Source organism: Tiliqua scincoides, chromosome 14, assembly GCF_035046505.1.
Source record: "Tiliqua scincoides isolate rTilSci1 chromosome 14, rTilSci1.hap2, whole genome shotgun sequence".
Lineage (NCBI taxonomy): Eukaryota > Metazoa > Chordata > Lepidosauria > Squamata > Scincidae > Tiliqua > Tiliqua scincoides.
In genome coordinates, this window is record NC_089834.1 from 1,862,699 (window position 1) to 1,872,959 (window position 10,261).

The following is a 10,261-nucleotide window of genomic DNA, read 5'->3' on the forward strand; positions in this document are numbered from 1 at the left end:
TTCTCCTTTAAGAAATAAGACATTCCTATGAGATTAAGAATTCCTTTCAGAAACTGCCTTTTGCAGGGCTGCTGTGAGAATGACTTGGACTGGAGCCAGAAATCCCCCATAAAATCAGCCAGACCAGAGCCTGCTGATCCTGGCTGCATAAGGCAAGGAGACAGGGTGCTGGCTGTTCCTACGCTTCGAGGCATCGTTCAGAAGAGGCTGTCCTGGCAGGTGTCAGTGTGTCATGTAGGGCTGGAGAAGCTGGAGAACACATCTTCCCATAAGATGAGGTGTAGGTCTGTGGCCAGCGTTCAGCAGGAACCTGAGTCTTGCACACAGAAGGCCCAATTCTCCAGGAAGGGCAGGCAAGGATCTCTCTGGAACCCTGGAGAGCTGCCTAGCAGGCCCAGGGATCCGATTCAGTTGCTCACCATGGTTCACAATGCTTCTGCTACTCCAGCAGAAATTAACCTTCTCTGGACAACAGCGACCAGCCTGTTTTCTGATCAGACCTGTGCATGTGCCAGTGTATTTGCATATGTGAGTGGCCTGGAGGAGGGACACATCTGAGCGCAAAACCAGGCAGCCTCTCTCACTCATAGTGCCAAGACTGAGAAGCATCAGCAGCCATCTGACTCCTGATTTGATGTATGTCATGATGATGAGCTTTCCTTTGCTACCACAGAGCAGCATCTGTTGAATTCTTACCCACATCAGGAGATGGGTTCCAACAAGATCCATCATGGTCTCTCTGCAAGCCGTGTAACAATTTGCAGTGATGTGCTGCAGAAAATGACAGCAGAATGGGCTCCCCCCCCCTTCTGTAAACAGTCCTTAGCTTTGGCTCTCTGTGTCTCTCTTAATTAGACTCCTGGGCCAAAAATAGAAGCCCTCCGCCACGTGCAGAGCCCAGTGCGCAGCCACGCATGGTGCACACGTCCTCTCAGATTACCGGGCCGACTGCGCTCATATGGTCCAGTCAGTAGGAGACCCAGCTGCATCTTTTCTCCCCAGGAGAGGGGAATTGGGTGGGCTGGGTGAATGCAAGCTGAGCCCCACAGACTCATAAGTCACGGCAGGAGGTGTCACACTTGAGGGCACAGAGTCTTCGGGTTGTGGGGGGGCTGGACCGTCGGGGACCAAGGATGGACCATCTGGGTCTCGGGAAAGGAGTCCAGTTGGAGTGTGGGGTGAGAGCAGGCAATACAGTCTCAAGGGAATTCAGCTGATAGTCAACCGTGCAACTGCACACTCCTAGGCATGTCTACTCAGAAGTCAGCCCAATTGTCTTACTCCCAGGAAAAGCTTGCACCTTGGGGGCTGGGACCAGGAACACTGCAGCCTGTGCTTGCTGAGCTGCCTCCTAGAAAACTTGTGCTCAGGCTTCAGAGCCCGATTCAGGCACAGAAACGAAGAGAGAAGCTCCATATTTTATATTTAGGTTCCTCTCTCTCTCTCTCTCTCTCTCTCTCTCTCTCTCTCTCTCTCTCTCTCTCTCTCTGAATGAAAAGTCAGGAGACTTATGTAAGATCTTCACTGCAGGCATTAACCAAATGGTGAACCTTTTGAGCTTGGTGTGTCAAAAATTCGGAAATGCCTAACTTGAGTATAAAGAGACATAATTCTTTTCCTATTCGTTGATTTAATAAAAGTAAGTCCAATCTTGTGTGGTGCTCTGTATTGTATGAACAGCAACATTTACTCTGCACATGCCCGATCTTGTCTGATCTCGGAAGCTAAGCAGGGTCAGGCCTGGTTAGTACTTGGATGGGAGACTGCCTGGGAATGCCGGGTGCTGTAGGCTTATACCATAGTCTTTTGAGACTGAAGGTTCTCATTGACCTCATTGATAAATTAAAGACTGATAAATTAAAGATTTATAAATAAATAAATAAGTAAATAAATAAATAAAAGATTGATAAATTAAAGAAATAAATTGAGACTGACCTCATTGATAAATTAAAGATCAATAAGTCACCGGGCCCTGATGGCAACCACCCAAGAGTTATTAAGGAATTGAAGAATGAAGTTTCAGATCTCTTGACTAAGGTATGCAACTTGTCCCTCAAAACGGCCACGGTGCCAGAAGATTGGAGGATAGCAAATGTCACGCCTATTTTTAAAAAGGGAAAGAGGGGGGACCCGGGAACTATAGGCCGGTCAGCCTAACATCCATACCGGGTAAGATGGTGGAATGCCTCATCAAAGATAGGATCTCAAAACACATAGATGAACAGGCCTTGCTGAGGGAGAGTCAGCATGGCTTCTGTAAGGGTAAGTCTTGGCTCACGAACCTTATAGAATTCTTTGAAAAGGTCAATAGGCATGTGGATTTGGGAGAACCCGTGGACATTATATATCTGGACTTTCAGAAGGCGTTTGACACGGTCCCTCACCAAAGGCTACTGAAAAAACTCCACAGTCAGGGAATTAGAGGACAGGTCCTCTCGTGGATTGAGAACTGGTTGGAGGCCAGGAAGCAGAGAGTGGGTGTCAATGGGCAATTTTCACAATGGAGAGAGGTGAAAAGCGGTGTGCCCCAAGGATCTGTCCTGGGACCGGTGCTTTTCAACCTCTTCATAAATGACCTGGAGACAGGGTTGAGCAGTGAAGCGGCTAAATTTGCAGATGACACCAAACTTTTCTGAGTGGTGAAGACCAGAAGTGATTGTGAGGAGCTCCAGAAGGATCTCTCCAGACTGGCAGAATGGGCAGCAAAATGGCAGATGCGCTTCAATGTCAGTAAGTGTAAAGTCATGCACATTGGGGCAAAAAATCAAAACTTTAGATATAGGCTGATGGGTTCTGAGCTGTCTGTGACAGATCAGGAGAGAGATCTTGGGGTGGTGGTGGACAGGTCGATGAAAGTGTCGACCGAATGTGCGGCGGCAGTGAAGAAGGCCAATTCTATGCTTGGGATCATTAGGAAGGGTATTGAGAACAAAACAGCTAGTATTATAATGCCGTTGTACAAATCTATGGTAAGGCCACACCTGGAGTATTGTGTCCAGTTCTGGTCGCCGCATCTCAAAAAAGACATAGTGGAAATGGAAAAGGTGCAAAAGAGAGCGACTAAGATGATTACGGGGCTGGGGCACCTTCCTTATGAGGAAAGGCTACGGCGTTTGGGCCTCTTCAGCCTAGAAAAGAGACGCCTGAGGGGGGACATGATTGAGACATACAAAATTATGCAGGGGATGGACAGAGTGGATAGGGAGATGCTCTTTACACTCTCACATAATACCAGAACCAGGGGACATCCACTCAAATTGAGTATTGGGCGGGTTAGGACAGACAAAATAAAATATTTCTTTACTCAGCGTGTGGTCGGTCTGTGGAACTCCTTGCCACAGGATGTGGTGCTGGCGTCTGGCCTGGACGCCTTTAAAAGGGGATTGGACAAGTTTCTGGAGGAAAAATCCATTACGGGGTACAAGCCATGATGTGTATGCTCAACCTCCTGATTTTAGAAATGGGTTATGTCAGAATGCCAGATGCAAGGGAGGGCACCAGGATGAGGTCTCTTGTTATCTGGTGTGCTCCCTGGGGCATTTGGTGGGCCGCTGTGAGATACAGGAAGCTGGACTAGATGGGCCTATGGCCTGATCCAGTGGGGCTGTTCTTATGTTCTTATGTTCTTAAGGTTGCCAACCAACCAAATAATTACAAAAATGAAATATTTTTCACAAACTCCTTTGTTAATAGGTGTTGGTGAACACTAGCGTGTCACCTAAAATGTTGTGGCATGTCAACTGTGTCACACATGTCATAGGTTCACCATTGTTGAACCAGACCCACATTTGCTTCGCTTCATGCATAAGCAGTGGGTGCTCCAGAATTGTTTGCAAGGCTCAGTAGTGAGTCTGCAGCATCGGCTTCTGTGACTGGCAGGCAGGATGACCATCTAGATTGGCCAGGGCTGGCATAAATACTGGAGGCCTGACCTCCTGCTCTGGTCTGATCCACATCAGGAAGGTGTGGTACGGGAGGCAGCAGGTGATGCAGAACCAGCTCATCGTAACCCATGGAAAAGCTCCGCAGCTGCCCTGCCTGCTGATGCCTGAGGAAGCTCTCCTTACACAGAGTCTCCTCAGGTGTAAGGAGAGCCTCCTCTGGTATAAGCAAGCAGGGCAGCTATGATACAACAACAGGGCAGTTCTGCCTCACCTGCCACCTGTGCACCACATGTCCCTGATCCACAGAGCATGTTGCTGCTTCTGGTTTGTCCACACAACACACCCTTCAGGCCTGGATTCCCACAACCTCTGCAGGGACCTGGCACACAGAACCCAGGTGCATAACTCTGGAAGGAAATAAGGCTATCGCACAAGACAAGACAGTGAGGAAAATGTGGTTGTCATGAAGAATGACTGAGTGATCTTTGCCTATGCATGCAATGTCCAACCGGGATGTTCTTCCACGCATGCGCCGTTGAAATGAACAGGAGCAGTAGGGGCCAGCTCCAGGCAGTGGTGATGTGGTCAGGCCTTGTCTGGACCCTGAGACTGACAAAGTGCAGACACTGCCAGAGCTGGCCCGGCCATGAAGGATGGTGCAGCAGGTCACTTGAGTCAGCAGATAGAGGGCCAGTTCTCTAGAGCAGCACAACAGCCCAGCCAAGTACATGTGCACACATGTACACACACCCTATGGATGGTCTGCAGAGGAACAAAAGCCAAATGCACCATCGTGTATGCATTTTCACAGCCCCTCCAGATGACCTGAGACAGTAGATAGGCTTTTCTGGGGAGAGGGTGGTTTTTAGGCTGATTATTTGCACATTGGGTGGCTGAAAGTGTGTTTTGTCTCCTGTGTGCCTGGAATGCACAGCGAACACACATGAATCAGACCATTGAAAGCAGAAAGGGACAAACGGGACGCCACTCTCATCCTCCCATTCAAATAATTTCTCTGGGAGGCAGTAAACATCTTACAGCTCTGGGGGGGGGAGTCACCAGAGCACTCGGCAAAGAACCCAAGGTGGCAGAAAGTAGAAATCTCACCCCTCCGCTCTCTTTTAAATGTTTGTGACATTTGAAATAAATTAAGGCTTAGTGCTACTTCTGACCAAAAAGTGCTTGGTCTTTTGCTGGGCTGTGAGAAGCTTGTCTTGTAACATCCATCTACATAATGCAGAGCATTATAAGCACTTGGAATTGAAAAGTTCAAAAGATTGTGGAAAACACACACACACACACACACACACACACACACACACACACACACACACCAAGAATCATAACTCTGGAGGAGAGGAAACTGCACACAGTGAGCTACAAGGGAATTTCATTTATTTCTGGAGCATGATCTCCCTACTGGCTTACAGCAATAAAAGCAATCAAACAGCTTCAGATTGGTAGGAAGTTGAAACAGGATGTTCAACATTGCCCTAGACTGTGGGTCTGAATCCACTAGCTTCTTCTCCAGGTCCAATGCTGGAGAAAAATGGACTGATGGGCTCCCCCACTGTGCTGACGCCCCTCTCCAAAGCTGACTCCTGATCACCTCATGCCTGGGGAAGAGTGCCCAATGCTCCTTCCTCCATGGTGTGGCACATCATGGCCCCAAACGCCACCCCGGCCTGCTCTAGCCGTCACTTCTGTGGCTCCTTGGCCTCCTCCCACTTTTTGGACTCAACACAGAAGTGGGAAATGTGCCAGAGGAATCTGTGGGGCTCTGACCCACCAGTCTCCTGTCCCTGACACCTCTTCTGTTCCTGTTTGCAGCCAGGGTGTAGGAGAAATCAGACACTGTACCAACCTCCACCTGAGACAATGGCCTCAGCCAGCCTCATGGGTGGGCCAGCTCTTGTCATTCAAAGGGTGGGTATTTTTGCCATCCTAGGAAGGGATGTAGTCCACTGCATGATAATCTATTCTTTTATTACAGTACGCCCTCAGTATTCACAATGGATCCATTACTGGACCCCCTGCAGATACCAATTTCTGTGGATAATGGAATCTGTGGAGAGACACAACCAAAAAATAGGAAGTGCCTTTCAGAAGTCTTCGGCAGACCTTCTGAGGCCTTCCCACACCTCAGAAGACCTCCCAGATGTGACTTTTGGTCATATCTGGGAGGTCCTATGAGGCCCTCCAGCATGGGCTTGCCATCCGTGCTGTGTCAAATCCGTGGATTACCAATCTGTGGCTTATGAGGGCCTTAGAGCCAACTGTAAATACTGAATTAGTGTACAGGTGTGGAGATTCTGCCTTGGGCCAAGCATGTTACTCCAACATTGGATCTGCAGGACCTTCAGATAAAGCCTCAGAGGCTGAGATGGGGTTGTGTCACGTGTCCTTCAGATGTTCCAAATGGGCCTTAAACTTCATGGACTTTACAAGCTTTGCAAGGGCCCAGCTGGACCAACACAGTGGTGGGAGGGAGGGGGTGGATCATCAAGAAAACATCCTTTTGTATCTGCAGCCCACAAGCACAGGCAAGCTGAGGTTTGAAGTGCAAATGAGGCTCCCCGCAGGGCGAAGCAAAATGAAAAATGGAAGCCACAGGGAAGTAAAGCCACTCTCATCCCATTCAAATAATTTTGCCAATTTTCTCTCAGGAGCCATAAACATCTCTCAGCATTATGGGAGGTCACCGAAGCACCCAGCAAACAACCTCAGGAGGTTGAAAGTAGAATCCCCTCCCTCTGTTTCCTGGGCATATTTTCAACTAGTGTAGCATTTGAAAACATTAAGGCTCAGCGCAGTTGCTGACCGAAGGGCCCCTGGTTTTTTGCTGGGCTGTTAAAAGTTTGTCTTGTACCATTTCTTGGCATCCTGTGGAGCACTTTGAATGGAGAAGCCCAAATGACTGTGGAAGAAAGAAAAGCCAAGCACTGGAACTCAGGAGGAGAAGCAACTGAGCACAACTAGCAACAAGGGCATATGATGTGTCTATACCATGCTTACCCAACACCACTTGCACAATAGAGCAGCTTGTAGCAAGAAGAGCAATAAAAAACAATTTTAAAAAGAGATTTTAAGGTTTATATCCTTTTTAATCTAATTGTTATGCTTTTAAGGGCGCAATCCTAACCCCTTAGGTCTGTGCTTTCCAGCACTGGCATAGCGGTGCCAATGGGATGTGTGCTGCATCCTGCTGTTGGGTGTCACTCACGGAGGCCTCCTCAAAGTAAGGGAATGTTTGTACCTTTACCTCAGAGCTGCATTGCCCTTATGTCAGTGCTGGAAAGCACTGACATAAAGGGTTAGGATTGCGCCCTAAGGGCCAATCTTATCCAATTTTCCAGCACCAGTGCAACCGCAATGCAGCCTCAAGGTAAGGGAACAAATGTTCCCATACCTTAAGGAGACCTCTGTGACTGCTGCTCCACCACAAGATGCAGTGCATGCCGCATTGGCATGGCTGTGATGGACAGTATAGAAGGACTATACTATATACTATAGAAGTATAGAAGTATAGTATAGAACTATAAGTATAGTTCAATAGGGCATGCTCACCTGAAGCTTAAACAGCATTTTTTCTGGTCTGTCTGTAAAAAGAAAAAAAAATTGTTCCGTTTGAAAATCCAAGCCGCTTGAGCCCCTCTTGGCAGCATGTCAATTGTTCTCAGCAGAACATTTTGATAAGGATACATTTGAACAAAGGCTCATGTGTTACAGGCAAAAATCAACAGGCCTTTGTTTGCAACTTGAAAGAAAAAAAAGTTTTGCAGTTTAAAATTATTGGTCTGAAGGCTTTTTAAGAACAAAAGGTTGCACACAAATGCTGGGAAAAGTATTATGGCCAGTATTTACACCAAAGCTCATAGCAATATTATAGAAGAACACTAGTCAACTTATAAAGTTAGTTTCCCAGACAAAAGCTTAGGAAATCGGGCAAAGTAAGATACATTTCAGAGTTGGATAAATACCCCAACTCCCAACATTATGATGACAAGGGATAACCAAATCTCATGAGAATGTTCTAAAACGCGGACAGAGCAAAGGTGATGTGGGTTCAAAAATGAATAAGAGAAAGATTTCTTTTTAAAATCTTTCCTTATAAATGAGAATTTTTGCTTGTATATGAACATACACCACTATACATCTTTACCAAGAGACGGGATGCAGATAGAGTGGGACATGAAATAGCAGAGGGTCCAGTTTAACACAAGTTAGCAAAAGCCCCACAAGTTTGCTGGGAACCAGAGAACAGAAACACTGAAGACAAGATAGAACATAGATAGCTTTTGCAACAAAGTCCATTGATATATTGAGAGATAAGGCCAAATTGTCAGTTTTGAGCAAAATTGAAGTTACAGTACCACCTACTGGTTGTTCAAAATCTTTAAATTGTATATGTTGAATGTATGGAATTGCCTAATTTGAACAACTGGTGACTTGAGGCTCACCAATCAAATGTCTAAAACTATCCCCAGCCAATGAGAAGTGTACATGTCTCAAAGAGGGAACCCAAAATTGTAATAAAAGTGAGGGATTCAGGCTGGAGGAAGTCTGACTCTCACACTCACTCTCAATGCTTGGAAGGAATCCCTTGAGACGCTGGTTGATGGGAATGGAATAAAGGCTTGGAAATGATCACCACTCTTGCCTACTGAGTTTGCTTTTGAACCTTGCAACACCCTGTAAAGAGCTGCACTGGCACTGGAAAATTGGATAGGTTTGGGCCCTAAGTCTCTTTGAATGCCCTTCAGGGACAGAAGGAGACTTACTCCTGAGCAAACTCACATCCGGCTGCGCTGGGAGACTGTGCTGTCTCTCGCTGACACCTCAAACTCACACCTTGCATCCCATGCAGTCAAGCAGGGTGACCTCAGTAGACGTCCGGCTAGTACACTAGTCTGCAGTGGCTTCACTAGTGTTCATGCCACCTGGTGCGGGAGGCCAGCACATCACCCCTACGATGGGCCTCCTCCTATGCAATGGCCGGGGCAACGGCCCAGGCAGCACGCATGGTGATGTACCATCGCTCTCCCTGCTGGTATTTTTGCCTATAACTTTTGATAGAATAAAGATATTTCAACACAGTTAGATTCATTGCATTCTGCACGAAATTACACATCAATTGATATATAACAGGATGGTATTATTCAAAAATACTACAGTTTTGGGGCCAGTAGTGGGCATCACCTGGTGTGGTCCACAACTACCACACTCCTAGTGATGCCACTGCTGGCCTGCACTGCCTGTGTAGTCATTGGGGGATTTTGTTGCTTCTGTACTGAACAGCCGCAATTTAGGTGTTATCTTTGCACATGGGTTGAGTGTGCTCGAGTGCCTCACATGGCAGTGGTGGCTGGGTTAGAGTGGCGGGCACATTTATGTGCCAGGGATGTGCAGTGGGGAGCAGGTGAGGCAGAGCATCCCCACCAGAGGGCTTTGAAAAGCGGCACCACTGCCGCATGAGGCGCTCAAGCACATTCAACCCATGCGCATAGCGTGGGCACGTGGGTTGAGTGTGCTTGAGCACCTCATGCGGCAGTGGCGCCACTTTTCAAAGGCCTCCGGTGAGGAGGCTCTGCCTCACCTGCCCCCCACCCACCACACCTCCCTGTTATGTACGTATGCACAGTACTGCTTAGTGTGACTTAGTGTGGTGCTTAGTGGTGCTCAGTGTGACAGGCGGCGTCACGTTCTCTCCACTTTCCCGCGCAATTCTTTATCCCTCAGCCCTTCAAAGGCGCCTCGCGCTCTGCGCGGAAAAAAACCGAGGCGCGCGCGCCCCCTGCTGGCGAAAGGGCGCCTTTTCTCCTCACGAGGCTGCGAAAAAGGAAGCCCCACCCCTCTGTTTCGGATACGCCAATCACAGCATGCGAACATGTGACGGGCAGGCGAGAGAACCAATCAAATGCATTCCTTTTTAAAAGGCTCATTTCTCTTTCTCGTCGGTTTTCCGCGGGTTCTGACTGGCTTGCGATATGGAGGGGCGGGGCTGCTTTTTACGCAGCCGTGTGAGGGGGGAACGGCGCTCTTTCGCCCCGCCCCCTTATTTACGCAGGCGAATCACAGCACGCGGAAAGCTGACAGGCAGCTTAGAAAGCCAATCAAGTGTATGATTTTTTAAAAGGAGCGTTCCAAAGAAGGTAGCCCAGCCCCTATATCGTGAAAACCAATCATAGCACGCAGAAAGATGATGGGCAGGCGAAGGAAGCAATCAAGTGCATGACTTTAAAAAAGCCGGTGCGTTCCTAAAAGGGCAGCTCCGCCCCTCTACGTAGCACAAACCAATCAAAGTATGCGCACATGCTTTGCTCAATGCGGCGCATGCGCACTGGTTGACCGGCTGGAGATCAGGAGTTTGCGAACGG

The 10,261-nt window shown here is 48.0% G+C and overlaps 1 pseudogene; it reads left to right on the forward strand.

The window, feature by feature from the left end:
• The first annotated feature begins 1,672 nt into the window (after positions 1 to 1,672).
• LOC136634877 (5S ribosomal RNA) lies at positions 1,673 to 1,792 on the forward strand (annotated as a pseudogene).
• Positions 1,793 to 10,261: the final 8,469 nt, after the last annotated feature.